The sequence below is a fragment of the Channa argus genome, chromosome 16 (assembly GCF_033026475.1).
Source record: "Channa argus isolate prfri chromosome 16, Channa argus male v1.0, whole genome shotgun sequence".
NCBI lineage: Eukaryota > Metazoa > Chordata > Actinopteri > Anabantiformes > Channidae > Channa > Channa argus.
In genome coordinates this window covers 15,671,323-15,686,943 of record NC_090212.1, presented here as the reverse complement: position 1 = coordinate 15,686,943, position 15,621 = coordinate 15,671,323, and the positions used below count along the sequence as shown (strand labels likewise).

The window sequence follows — 15,621 nt, the reverse complement described above, 5'->3', positions numbered from 1 at the left end:
GGATAATTTGCTGCTTTTGTTAATTTTGTGAAAGTAAGTTTGATGTCTTTGGTTTTTGGCTGTTCATAGGACAAACAAGACATCTGATGAAAGATGCGATGAACAATGTTTCATGTTTTATGAGACTGAATGTTAACACTAGAATGAAACTTAAAATCAAACAAGTAAAATAAGAGAAGCATTAACCTTGGACTCATTCTAATAAGTTCATGCATGTTTTTATGAGATGCATTAAAATTCCCTCCAGGTGTTTCTGAGCTATACCAATGATGAGGATAGGAAGAATTTGAATGACCCTGACCTGTGACCTTCAAAATCAAATCAATTTATCCTTGGGTTCAAGTGGATAGTTGTGCTAAATTTGTAGAATTTCCATCAGGCGTTTCCTTTGATACAGTGTTCGCAAGAATGAGATGAACAGAAGGGACAGATGGAAGCACATAGTGGTCCTGTGAAACTAATCAGTCTAATCATCGAGTCCTCTTAGTTGTACCAATTGTGCATTACCTCAAGGCATTCTTCTGACAGTGTTCACAAAAATTGACAACCAAGAGGTTAGTTACCTTGACCCCCAAAATCTAATCAGAAAATCCGGGAGCCCAAGTGAAAATTTTTTGAAGTAGTTCCTTCAAGGCATCGCTGAGATATTGCATTTATATAAATGGGACGAACAGACAGATGTATTAATTAACAGATGTGTGGACTACAATAAAAGTGGCGTTTTTAATTAGTTAATTTCCATCTTTTCAGTGTCTCAGCACAGTAAAGGCAACAGAACCAGTGTGTGATGAACGCATACACCGCTTCAATAAGTAAATCAAATATGACTGATATGAGGATATGTATGTCCTTCTTATGAAACCAAATCAATGAATTTACAACAATAAATCAAAACAGTCAAATGGAAATTATGCTGAGGCCATCAGCTGCTGCACCAACTCTTGACTGTAATTTTAGCAGCTTTAGAAAGCAGTGTGCAGCAGGTTTTTCTCATACTGTGTCAGACTATTTGGTTTACATGTGGATGATGCCAGAAATTGAATTTTCAGTCAGCCGGGAATAAGAAAGGGGGTTTATGTGTAAATAATCTGTTAGAGAGTCAGTCAGTGCGGGCATTAAATCCCCCTAATCCCCTGTGTAGAGGCCAAAAGAGCAGATGGGTTTAACTAATGACATCTCCATGCAGGGAAATGAACAAAACAAATGTGTCATCAGTAAATCTAGTCTGTCACATCTCCACTAAATCCCTCCTCAGTGGAAAAATGTACACTAGACACAATTTGTTTTCACAATCCCAACATTAAACATTAACCTAATCATAAATCCAAGGCATTTTAAAACACTTTTCTAGACCTAATGTTTGTTCAGACGTCCCTTAGTGAGACTATTTGTTTTGGATGTGAGCTTTGTTTCCAATGAAAGGACCGGCAAATTCTAGACTTACAAAGGAACCGTGTCTAGCAGCTCACTTTGACATTTCTGTCGGTTTGCTACTACTTAATTTCCACTCTGTACAGCTATAGAATTGATTTGGCGCAGGCTAGTGGATCAATATTAAGAAAGCACTGACCGCTGAGAAACAAATTGACACAGCTGATGCTAAGGAGGTGGTATTTACAGTTTCTTGAAGCTGGTTGTTAACCTCACTTTCAGAACTGACACCTAAAAGGCTGTGTGAGTCTGATCTAATGCCAAATTTACATCTGGCTACTTTAAACACAAGACAAATGCTTCCTAAGCAAGGGTGAGAATTTACATATCCCCCTCCAGACACCATAAGCAGAATATTAATCTGCGTTTGAAACTGGAGGCAAACTTTAATACTGCACGAAAAGATCAATAATGTGTCATAACCTACACTCCTGGTGTTGACACACAGATACAATTCCCATCTCTCAATCAATGCTAATATAAATCCAGGACTTTCACTTCAGTGCCAAACTGTTTGCCAGGGCTCCAAGAGAAATTCTTTCCACCCAGAAACTAAGAAACTGACAAACTCACACTATTTGGTGAAGCGGTTTTTTTATGCTGTGAGCTAGTAGAACAGACTGCCAGAGGATCTCATTGCAGCTTCAAGTATTGATATCTTTAAAACAACCACTTTAAGCAGTTGTGTACAGTTTTATTTTTACTGTCTTAGCTATTTTGTACACTAGCATTACTTATAACGCTTCAAAAAAAAAAAAAAAAAAAAGAGTTAAGATTAGTTAATAAACACTTAAACTGTCCTTACATCTGCTATAACAAAATGCAGTATATAATTAGCATTAAGTTAATGTTTAGAAGCTGCTTATAAATGCAACATAAGGGATTAAGAACAAAATTTCAAGCAACTTCATCCATTGTGTCTTTTGTTGCAATTGTACCTTATAAAAAAGTGAATGTACAGACACCTACATCTGCTAGTTGACACAAAGGTTCACTGTTCACACCACCTTAAACTCTCTCCGGCATTCAGTGCAAGTTAAGTGCTGGTGGCAGTGTTTTCTTTGAGTCGTCTGTCTGAGGCTTAGTCTTTAATAAGGTTCACGTCTAAAGCTGGGGTAAAAATGAACTGCTGTCAGTATCAACAGACACAGACGGGAGCAGCTCTTCACAAACTTGCCCTAACAGAAGAAAGCAGACGACACACACCAAAACATCCACCCAAACACACCCAAATTCATATTATAACAGATCATGTTAACACTCAAACTAATGATGATCACTGAGTTATTTATGTGCTGTTTCCATGAATTTACATGCATTTGTTTTATGGCTGCAGCCAATGGTACACAAGGTATTCAAGTCTTTTCCTTGGTTAAAAAAAAAGAAGAGAAAAAGAAAATACTGCATTATATCTAAAATTCCAGTAATTTTGGATGATGTAAAATTAACCTAATATTAGCAGCAAAATGCACTGGGGAATATACGTTGACAAAACCTCCCCTTTATTGTTTAAATTATTTGAGTTGTACGTATAAATGGTCAATAAACTACAGCTGTACCATGTTTGCATAATGTATAGTGTCAAGATCAGCGGCGTTCGCCTTGTCCCAGCAAGCGTCGCCATAGCCGAATGTTTTCAGCATGTTGATCTGGCAGGTGTTTTCATGCAGGATGCCCTTCCTGCCTCAACCCTCCATTTTTTATCCGGGCTTAGGACCAGCACCAAGGTGTCTGGGCGGTGCCACACCAGGTGGGGGCGGGCTTCCACAGCCTCCTGTATCCCAACCTGATGCCATAACCATTGAATCCCCACGCCTCATTTCATAACGTATGGTTTGAAAATTATAAATAATAATGGTAAAAATTTGTTATGTTATACATGCTGTTAACATGGGCTTTTCGCATTAGCCCACAGAAAGAAAAGGAAGTGTTATTTCTGAAAAAAAGAGCTTCCTTTAACATTTGGAAATGGTTTGGCAACAAATGTGAACATCTGTGATCTGCATCTGTGATCTGCAAGTTATGTCAGAAACCTGAACCAACACATAGAATTAGCTCAATGTCCTAAAGCAGAAACACCACCAGTATAAAACATATCATATTGGCAAGTGGCATCAAGTAACAAGTACTTCAAAAAGTTCTCTCACCATATTTAAGTAAAGCATAATTGAGTTAAACTTGAATCATATAATATTAATTTTCCACTGATATGAAAACAAAGACAAAATCCTTTCCTGTATCACCCAGCCATTCTTTAAACTTCAATAATACCATTTTCTGAGGCAAAACCTGCATCTACAATGTGACCAACAACTGTCACATTAATCCAGTTAAGTCAAAGCTACAGTATTTCGCAATTCCAATGTACTGAAATACAAGAACATATTCACACGTGTGTGAAGAGTCTCAAAGTGAAAAGTATCTAAGTAAATGTTTGTGACAATATGCACGTAGGGAAGTTATACGAGGACCCAATTATCACATAGTGATGCTGAAACTAGTATTTGTTCAAGTCCTTTGCAGACAAATACAAGATGAGACACTGTTATTTTTAATAAATGTTTTCAGCTGAAATGGGCTCTTGGAAGTTGAAAAGCCTCAACGCCATTTCCCCCCATTTTTGGTTCTTTATAAAACCAGTAATAGCCAATCAATAGCTTGGCTGCATCAGCAAACAGTTGTGCGCCAGCTTGCTGAGCCTAACATCTGAGCCATGTAGAAACACCAGGGAGACATAAAACACCTCTACACACACACACAAACATGTTACGTGCCACACCTATTCTTATTACAGCTAAACCTGACAACTGAATAACAGTATGGTTTTAAACACCAGCTGAGTAAAGACTTAGTTTCCTGTTTGGTGCTGGAAATGAAGTTGCTTCTCATTGTGTTATCTGACCTATCATTATGTCAAAACTGCATTCTTACTGTACAGTGTTTCCTGACAACTTCTAATTTTTCCTTTCCAATCAGCCTCAGAACAAAGTTACTCAGCTTACTAATTTTTTGCATTATAAGATGAATAGCACTTTTACCCATGGAATGAAAGATCAACCTTGGTCATGCAATGATTAAGCATGTAGCGTGCATTTAGCAGGAAGTCCGGTGTCTTTCTCACTAATATCTAGAAATGATCTTCCAGCCAGCTGTTCAGGTTGATACTGATTACTGTGCAGCTCTTTAAATTCAAAAATTTGGACAGAACTATTAAAGACATTGTACTCTCTTATATGTCCATGTTTACACAATTTCTTCTTTTGGCCAATACTCATACTAGCATGCTGTCATAGACCGTGCATGACATTTTGAGCAATGAATATTTAACTAAATGGTGCTGGAGATTTCTGTATAACTGTAATGCATTTTTAAAAACCAGTCAGAACTGAAAGCTTACACCTGTCTAATGTCTGCAGTTAAATGCTCGGGGGGCGAGCAAGACTTAACATAAGCTTCCCTCCCAAGAGAAGTGACTATGAACAGGTCTGACAACAGCAATGCAGCTAATTGCACAACAGGAAACCACATTGTAATAAAAGCATAAAAAACACACACACAAAACGGACCGCTATCATTTCACTTTAGGAAATGAAGTGTAATATTCACATGCTTGTCCAATTTAAGAATACAATATACGTTTATTATATGGCAAAATCATACACATAATCAATATTGTGTACAAACTACTTTACAGTTTATGATCCATGCTGATTCAATTCAGCTACTTTCAGTACTTAAATGTGTCATTTTTATTAAAACACAGACTTAAGATTTGACGTGTTTTCTTTTCCATTCCCTTGACTGGTCTAAAAACAATACAAATAGAAAACATTGTTCTTTCTACACTACACATCTTAAATCAAGGTCACTGTGTAACAAGCTCTGACAGGTGCCAAATCCATTACATGATCTCCTGAGCCGGGTCTTTATAGGCATATGGCTCTCACAAAAACCACAATGCAATCGAGCAATCAAACCTCTGGCTTAGTTACTATCAAACAGCATTCTTCAGTCTGCCGTTTCCATTTGGATTCTTTGACATAATACTTTTATGTTTACAATAATTGTGACATGTAGTATCTTGCCAACATTAAGATATACTTACATGGTCAATGTGCTTTGCAACATATGGACATCCATTTGCTTTTCTTGGATGAAGCTGCCTAAAACCAATTCTCCTCAAAACAAATGCCCGTTATATATTCATTGCTGTTCATTAGTACTAGAATTAAAAACAAAGATTATGTGTGTATCCTTCTAATGAGAACCATTATGATTCTCAGCTCTTTAGAGAATTTCTATGGGAAGAGCTAGAGCAAAGAGCCAAGCAATTCAAGGGCTAGAGGAAGGAGGGAGAGGGTTGTTCACCATTTGTGTTAACCCTCAGTGTTATCTAAAGGTGTAAACAATAGCAAGTTCTTTATAACATTAAGAAGTTATGCAACAAACAATAGCACAGTGCACTTTTATTTGGCATTAGACCAGCTCGACACACATTCATATGAAAGTGGAGATACTTAAACCAACAACTTGGCAGCCAAACCATTTTCATGTTCGGTGGATGTCTGCATTACAACTGTGCTGTTTATTTCGGTAAATCCAAGAACTACAGCAACTGGCTTTAGTCTTCATGGTTCCCTTGATTAAAAATAAAAAATAAAAAAGTATAACACTTCTGCAAAACAACTTTGCACTCTGGTATCAAAACATGAGCCCTGTGATTCTTTACATGACGGAAGACAAAGAGCACTGTGTGTGTGTGAGAGAGAAAGTGCATGCATAGAGTGTGTGGGAGGTGAGCACCCAAAGATCCAGAAGATGCACAGAATGATGCAACATATTTCCAATTAATAACCGTTTTCAAAATGCTGACCAAATGTTTAATCTAATTAGCACAATTTTTCATTTTACACAGACATGCAACGCTGCAACCAATCTTTTTTATATAAATACCCACATGCTACATTTAATAAAAACTTTTTAAAGAAAGGGAATACTAAAATACATCTTAGGTTGGGAGCAGATCTCTCTGGAAAGGCTGCCCAAACAAATTATATGCATGAAGAAAAGTGGCTAACCTACAATTGACCAAACAGATACAAAACAAGACACACTGTAGTAATATTGCCCAATAGTACATGCCCTGCTGCACTTGGCTGACAACATTGAAGAATGATGTTAAATACATTTATGCAAATCACATTCACTTTTAGTTTTTAATAGGACTCAGTGTTCCCATAACAACCTCGAATAAGAGTATAAATATGGATGGTTATTTAATGAAAACTAAACCCAATATATAATGCTAGTACTAAGAAATACAGAGACTTTTAATGAAAAGCATAAATCACTAGCAAAACAATTTTGCCCAATTGTTCAGAATGAGGTAGCTTTCATTTTTTCTTTGTAATATTGCAAAGTAATTAGCGATACAAAAATACTGAATTTGTCAAAAAAAAAAAAACAAACAAACAAACAAACACCCAACAGATCTGCAAACACATTAATATCGGCTCATTTATCAATTACCGAAACACTTAATTGCTCTGCCAATTTTAAATAAAATAATTATATGATTAGGTGTATTGATATTGTGAAAGATATTCACATGGACAACAATGCAGAATTTTGTTCTTTCCACCACCTCAATTAAACTCACATAGATTAGATGCAACTTAAGATGAAATGTCTACTTTTTGAACCTACTAAACACTACTAAACCAAAACAGTTCTATATGTTTTACATGGGCTTTTAGAATACACTTATCGAAATGTGTGTTTATTCAAAATATAACAACATTTTGTAAGAGTTTAGACATTGCAGATACATACATGTCATATATTAAAAAATAACAACAGTAATAAAAGTGTATGTGCATTTCATCAATATATGCAGTAGCATGTTCACAATGTGGAACATGTATTTCTAAACTTGATGAAATGTGATTTGTGCACTGTGTGTTACAAACACCGAGTGATAAAGAAGACATGCGGGCTGCAGACAGTGATCTAACAAGTCGGCCTGGATAAGAAATCACTTGGCTGACTGTAAACAAAGCAGTTATGCAACAATCTAAGATTCGTGCACGCTGCCAGGAGGCACTGACCCGCTATTGACCACCCAGTAACTACACTGCACAGGGTGAACTTTACATAGGTCAACATGGGAGGGCAGCCAGAACTGGAACCCGTTCAAACCTGTAGGGCTGGCTGGTGGAGCCCATCTCCCCCCCCCCCCCCCCCCCCCCCCCCCCAAATGTTTCCCCGCTCAGTCTTGCCTGTTTCCCGCACAGAAGGGGGGCGGGAAAGAGAAAAGTAGCGCCATAATAATGTTGTTAAACATGCACCAGCCTCAAACTGTCCACACACGTTATTACAAAACATCCACGTGTTGCCGTGCGTTAAGGCTGCAGCCTGATTATTAGCCGTGCAAAAAGTCCCCACTACTCAGAAAACTTGCAAGGCAAGAAAGAGCTGGGATGCTGATGTTGACACGGGGAGAGTAGAACGGAGTATGCAAACAGCACAACTACTGTGGCTTCATGACAACAAAGTCAGCAACAACGTGGCAAAGAGCATTTGAGCTGATGAGAAGCCAATGCAAATAAAGCCCCGCACGGCAGGAGGGCAACACTGTACGAGCGTTATACGGCTGTGCAACGAGAGAAGGTGATGCTCAATGCTGCTTTGCAAAGATAGAGGGAAAAAAAACACGTCACACCGCATGACTCTTTATTTGTTGACAGCACAAACTCCAGCGTCGGGTGCAAAATGAAGGCAACACAGGCCGGTGCAGCGGCAGCCACTTGCCCTTCGCGCAACTTGTCTTGCCGAATTTCGGGGGCTAGCTCGCAAGCTAATGGCTCTGCTAGGCTATAATGTAACCGAAGGAAGAGAGAGAAAGCACATTCACCTCCGTTAGCCGCTAGCGCCCATCCCCCATCCAACCAGTCCTCCCTGTCTGTGTCCACCATCTTTAATCTGTGCTCCGTCTCCCTTCCCACCACACAAAACACGACAAAAACACAAGACACTCACCTTTAACGACCATCGCCGAATCGATTATCGCCTGCCGAAATAATAAATCGATTTTTGTTTTAATATCGGGCGTTTTTTAATATTGAAAATTGGCCGTGCGAGCCGAACCGCGCCTTGAGAGAAGAGCAGCAATCCTAAACCGCCATCTGGTGGTATTTTCCTCTCTGTGATGCAGCGGGAGCGGCGCAGGCTCAGACCGAGACACAGCTGCCCCCTGGCGGACACACTGGGGCGCGGCGGACACGCGCCTCGGGGGGCGAGCATGGGAAGGGAGGGACCGTAAGACCCCGCAAACCCAGCACTCACGGGGAGGCGCACATGAGCAGAGAGACTACCCCTTCTCTCTCTGCTCAACTATTGTTTGTCTTTATCATTTGTCCAGCACAAATCTATATTTTCACAAATGATGCGTGGATACTTCGGGGATATGGCTAAAGCATGACATGCAAATATAATGCATCTATTATGTGTCAAAATATAATAAACCAGACCACAAAATCCCTTTCTAATAGAAAGTTAAGAACACAGTAGCATGATACGTTGAATATGTGGGTTATAGGCTCAACAGCCCTGCACCAAATCAGGCCTTCATGAAGATTATAGGGTTCAGTTTTGTTGAAACAGTTAATAAAAATTATATTTTTTGAGGAATAGTTTGTTTATGCAACAAGTCAGCATTTTACTCATGTTGTCTACCCCCTGTGATGTGACTGGGAGGTATTAAACATCAACATAACTTCATGTGCCTCATAAACTGGCAACTGTATGTAAATTAAAGGGGAAGCTACAGCTGTAAGAAATTCTAAGTGTTGATCAATGTGGGTTCTGATTATTTAGTCCAAGAAAAAGTAGTGAATGGTGCATATGGGATTTTTTTTTTTTGTGCCATAGGTGACGCTATCATACATTATATGATAAAGGAAAACATCCAAAATCCTTACTGGAGTAGCTTCAACCCATTAAGATTTTGCAAAAATCTGAAATTATAAAATTATTTCATAAATAGTTGCAGAAAATGTTTTTTTAATTTGACTAGTTGTAAGGAGTAACAAGTGGTCAATCAACTTGCAAAGTATATGTCAGTGCATTGATGACCTTTGACCTGGGGGTTATACTTTTTCATTCTTGTCTCTTTACCTGGGAAGAGAAGAAGAAATATGAGTCAGTGGCCAAACTCCTGGGCCATTTGTCTCCATGAGGTATTTGAGCTGGATATTTGGGAACTGATCGTGCTTAAACCCATTTACAGAGACTGGATATTCTCACATTGCTCACTCCTGCTTGCTGGCCTGATAATGTCAGAAAGAGAGAAATGGGACGGGAAAAACAATTGCTTTAGTTAATTATATTAGTTCCACTTGAAAGTCAATAATTGGATATAAAACCCCTGCATCTGTGTGTGTCTGCATGTGTGTGGGAGAGAGAGAGTGAGTGAGTTTGTTCTTTTCTGCACGGTTGTAATAGCTAAGGCAGTGACGTGTACACACACTCACTCACACACAAACATATCGAGTGGTGTTACGTCCAACAGACGCACTGTTGTTTGCCATAGCAACTGCAAATCTTGGCCATAAAAGCTGCAGCCAGATCCCTCCCTGTGGCTTTTTTCAAAAATACAAATGCACACACACACACACACAAACACACACACACACACACACACACACACACACACACACACACACACACACACACACACACTCACACATTCAGATATTGTCATGACAAATATACATTATATTTGGTGTGATAAAGCATTTCACAGGTTATGTGTGGATTAAAAAAAGTAAGAGAAACACAATAATAAAGCTAAAATATTACAAAAAAGTAAATTTATTTATTTTATTTCACTTTTTTCCATGCATTTATTGCTAACACTGTCTTCTATAAAAACTAGCTATAGAAGAAGCTATAGAAGAAAGTGCATACAACAGCAGTTTATAACTTAACATACATTTATGAACAGAAATAATGGAGTTGTACATTCTATTATTGTTTAGATCTGCGTTATTGGACCACTGAGTTTTTAAACAGGCAACAGCTCACCAAACTACTTACCACCAATTATTAACTAGTGTCTGGCTGTTCATTCTCCTGTCCCGTACATTTATTCCAACTGTATTGCCAATGTAAACCTTGAGACTGCGCCTTACTTTTTGAGTATGCATGGTGCAGTGTTGCCTTACATAACCAGTAGCCTTCCACAGTCCTTGCATCAGAAATTCTGGCCCCATGTACATGTTCTCGTTGTTTGTATTTTTTGAGTTTTGAAGCAGCATTAGAGAGAAACCCGCATACACGTGCACATACTTGGCCATACCTGGATTCACACACATAACATGCTCACTCACAGCAGCCACCATAATAGAAAAACTTTTCCTGGGGCTGTAACCATGGAAACTGAGGCTGTCTGATACTGTGTTGGTAGAGCAAAACCTTTTCAGATTCAGGTAATTATGGGTTATCACTCCAATAGACAAAAGTTCTGATAAACATCTTAATCTGTGGGAAAACACAGGAGATTGGAAGGTGCTTTGATGAAAGCTACATGGACTAATTTCAAACCTCCCTGTCTTTATTTAGAGTGCAACACACTTATTTGACATATCGTGAGTTAAGCAGTAATGGCCTGTTTTATTCTTTGCTGTCTCATCTCTGGGGCTGTTGACTAACTGTACACATGTTCTATTTCACTCCCAAGGCTTAAAAAAGAAGCTTACAACTTCTTATGCCCTTTTCTGACTGCACCCACATGACTCCATTCCCCTCACTTCCGTCCCCTAGCTAGTCCTTTCCACCACTGTGGTAATGCAAAGTGTATGACATATCTATTTCTTGTTGTCTTTTTTTTTGTTTTTACTGATGATCACCTTATCTATACCATAATCTCAGCAGGTATATTTTTTTAAACTCTTATCTTTTTCTGTCTCTTTTGCTTCTCTTTTCCATATGCAGGGGAGGCCCGGTGATGAATGAGCACTGTGCTCGGTTGTGGTTCACTTATTTCTGCTCTCACCAGCTCTTGCTATAATGAGAACAAGTGCTCAGACATCTAAGGACCCCAGCTTTGAATAATGACATCCTGTTCGTAGCTTATAAATACCAACGCCCAAAACAACCCATGTAATCGGCTAAGGAATAGGAATACTAACTCAATAAATAGTCTTTGTTTATTTGTTCTTGAAATCACCAAGCTGTTCATCAAACTGTTTAATGAGATATGTAAATGTAATTTCCATGGATAGTAATACTACATGTACAGACTGCAAATTACAATGCTGCGAGTGTTAAACAAGTGTGAAATTGGCAGATGCATCCTGCATATGTTAATCTGTGCCTTAAAGTGTGTGAGAATAGGTGAGAAATGAAGAGAGACTATCCATTAAGGAGGCAGAGGAGGGGAAAAACAAATTTAGTCTGCATCTCACACAGGAAGTAACCCAAATTTAGGCTACTCAAAGTCGCCTTTTCCCTTTCAGCTGCTACTCTGTGCTTCACCATACTCTATAATTTAGTTAGTCTTGAGCAGGGATGGAGCAAGAGAGGCAGACGGCGCAGAAAGCTTCTTGATGAAATGATCAAAAAGTCCAACACTCTTCATCCTGCTATCGTCTCCCTCCCCTCTCCACTTTATTTGCCCCCTCCTTCCCCTCTTCTCTGTTGTCAGCTTAGCTCTGCTTCACTTAGCGTTTTCCTATCACAGCAAATCACTAACCACTCCCTGGAGGCTTCTCCTTCGAGTTTGGATATGATGAACCTATTCCAAAAACCTGACGACAGAGTAGTTGGTGGGATTTAAACAGTGCCCCAGATAGCCCAGTCCTATCTACTCTTATTCACCGTAACCATGGAAACACTAGACATTCCCTCTCATCCTAAGAGATATGGCCAAAAGCAAATACATAGAAAGAAAGACAGAAAGAAAGAAAGAGTAGTGAGATAAATGACACCAATATGGATCTGTGTGAGGAGTGCGGCCAGTGTAACAAAAGCCCCAGGAACCGACCCATTACAGAACAGAACACGATCAAATTAACTTTTTCTGTCCCTGCTGTGTTTGGTCACAGTGACATTTTTTGTTCACATTAAACTCATTATTAGCTGCTCATTGAAGTGCCTTTTCTGGGGCAATCATGTGAAAACATCACCCCTGGTTGTGATTGTAAACTGAGTTACATGTTACAGGTCTGATTGCCGTAGCACTTTTGATGATTTTTAGGGCCAACTGGGCTCCTGAGAGTATGGAAAAAAATGCTGTTTTCTAAATTAGATGAAGCAGGGTCGTGTTTGAGCTCTATCCTAGAAATGTCTGAAATATGAACAGCATAACCGCTGCCTCATTCAAGTATATTCTAACCATAGACACTGGATTTTGAGTGCACTGCGACACCTTTGATCTGACAGAAGTGCTCCGCTTTTATTTAATTACCAAGGCTCAGATTTGTATTGTGCTAATAAACCTAGTTCTTTGAAGGGAACCTCAGAGCTTTAAACGTGCAGTGTGATGAGTGTCGCTTTTGCACTTATATTATATTTTCACATCGCGAAATAATAATAATATAATAATATAAAATATAATAATATAAAAGTGTTGTTCATAGAGGGAAACCCACAATTATCATTGCCCGACTCCCCTCGGCTTTACGGTTTAACATTTTCACCACTGGCTAATTGTTTGTTTCAACCTCATTAAAAAAATAACTAAACAAATCAATACTCTACCTGCCCCGGCACCAAATGGCAGACAGACAACCCAGCAACACAGGTAGCCACTGAGGAATTAAAGATGAAACCAGATGTAAAATAAGTTTCATGGCGTCTGCTGGTTATGTACTGTGATTTGGTAACTGCTAACACACTCACTGCTTTACTGTCCAAAGTGACCAATTAATACATTTATTGGACTATCTCATAATAGTGCTGCCTTTGTACAAATTTAACAAATTCTAATTAGAAACTCAGTTTGCAAAGAAAATACAGTTATTATAGAAGAGATGGATTTGAGTAAATGTTCTGATTGGTGGACAGCATGCGTTGTTCAGTAGACTGGTCTCATAGTGGACATTTTGTCAAAGCATGAAATCTCTTCTACACGATGCTGTGGTGGATAGCACACTGAGACATGAATGAATGCTTTCATCAGGTTTGTGTCATAAAACCACTAAAAACCAAGAAATGGAATCTCCTGGTGTGAAAAATCTATTCTAATTTATAAGCACTAAATAAAACGATGAATGTGATCGTGCATTGGCTCCCTCGTTTATTTTAGGGAATCTGGATGCTGCGTCACCCTGAAGGAGACAACTTTAAAAACAACAGGCAAATGGCGAATGCAACAACAAGCCAAAACTGCAAGTTAAGTAGGTTAATATTATGCAAACTGGATGTTATTTTTCCAAGTTTCCATTCTCGCCAATTATTTACTCTGTGGTTCACAGACTAAATTGCTAATTAGTGAAATCGGCGGCACAGACACTGTGATGACCTTTATTCCATTGAGTGTTGACATTTGTGACCTGTTATTTATAAAATCTAAAAATCTGGGCCAATTAGTCAAAATAGAGAGAAGTCTGTTGTGTCTCATCATATGCTCGTGGGCACACGCTGTATTTGATCTTGATATTAACTGCTGTGCCTCCCCCAGAGTGCCAGTGGAGGAGTTAGTGCAACATAGAGTAGTGTAAAAGCAGCCGGAGGCCTCTTATTACACAGTACAATGGTCCAACCCCACAGCAGTGCACCCAGCTTGCATTTGGCAAAGGTTAATGCAAATTGAAATTGAGCAGAGCTCACAAGTGTTATGGCAGCAAAATGTCAAAGCAATTACTATCCGGTTGCAGTAAGATGAAAGTGTGTGAGGCTGTGCAGAGTTTGTGAGTCAAACACGGGGAGAAGCTGCCTTCTCTTTATTTAACCACTTATAAAACCATTACATTTACATTGTAAATTAAAACGTGGGATTCTGATTGCAGTGGGAATAAAGAGAATGCAGTGAGCGAATCAAGTGCTGAAACGGATCAATTTGATTGTTGTTTGACATTTTATGACTCATTTTGAATTTGATGTCAGCAAAATGTTCCAAAAATGATGGGACACGGGCAACAAAAGACTGGAAAAGTTGGGAAATGCAAAAAAAAACCCCAAACATCTCAAACATCTCTCATCTGATCCTAGAGATGCTGAGAAGGACAGGGTGAGGGCTTGTTCAAAGCTTTGATTTGGTAAACCATTTTAAAGAACTTAGGGATTTCAACATCTATGGCGCAGAATTTCTTTAAAACACTCAAAATCCAGAGAAAGCTTTGTACGCAGAGAACCAGTTCCAAAAGCAGTATGCCTGCGATCTTTGAGCTCTCAATCACAGCATAAGCACAGGAAAACCTGTGAAAACCACTGTCAGTTAACATGGCTAACATAGTGTATCGCTGCATCCACAAATGAAGCTGAAACCTCTACCATGCCATGAAAAGCCATATATCAATGAGATCTGGAACTACGCCACTGCCATGATTTAAGATGGACTGAGGACGAGTTCAAAACCCATGGTCTGACAGGTCACAATTTGAAATTTTGGGAAAGGAACCATCTGACTCGTTATCATGCCACAGAGAGCCAACAACTGTAATGCTCTGGATGCACAAAATGGGAAGACCCCATTGATGTTGAATCATATATAGAAGTTTTGGAGCAATAAGTGCTCCCTTCAAGATGAAGGGAGATGACCTTTTTTTTAAAGCAAGAGAAGGTCAAACCATGCTCTGCACGTACTGTAACAGTGTGACTGTTGGCCCAAGGGTTTAAAAAAAAAAAAAATCCCACATACGCCGCATATTTCCACGGTGGGAACATGCTGAATTTTAAAGGAAAAGTTCAAATAAAGTTAATATTAATCTACTTTTTTTTTTTTTGTTATAATAAAATGCACTCGTATTCACAGTTTAGCCTTTCAAACACTCTAAGTAAAAAACCCACAGTGAAAATTATTCGACTGCCGCTGCAATGGAAAACAAAAAGTCAAGTCAGGGCATGTGCGTGCCAGTCAAGTCTGTTCACACTAACATTTGAGAATGTCTTTATGGGCCTGGCTTTGTGCTCAGTGGCATTGAGGTGTTTGATTAAGAATAGAATAACAGAATCTTAACTGTTGTCACA

At 38.9% G+C, this 15,621-nt stretch overlaps 1 protein-coding gene across 1 annotated transcript in view; it reads right to left on the bottom strand.

The window, feature by feature from the left end:
• The window catches only part of stag1a (STAG1 cohesin complex component a), a 38,284-nt gene extending 29,637 nt beyond the window's left edge, over positions 1-8,647 (bottom strand). Inside the window, exon 1 of the mRNA XM_067479406.1 lies at positions 8,470-8,647. The gene's annotated coding sequence lies outside the window, so the exon portion shown is untranslated. The remainder of the gene's footprint in view (positions 1-8,469) is intronic.
• Between the last annotated feature and the right edge of the window lie 6,974 nt (positions 8,648-15,621).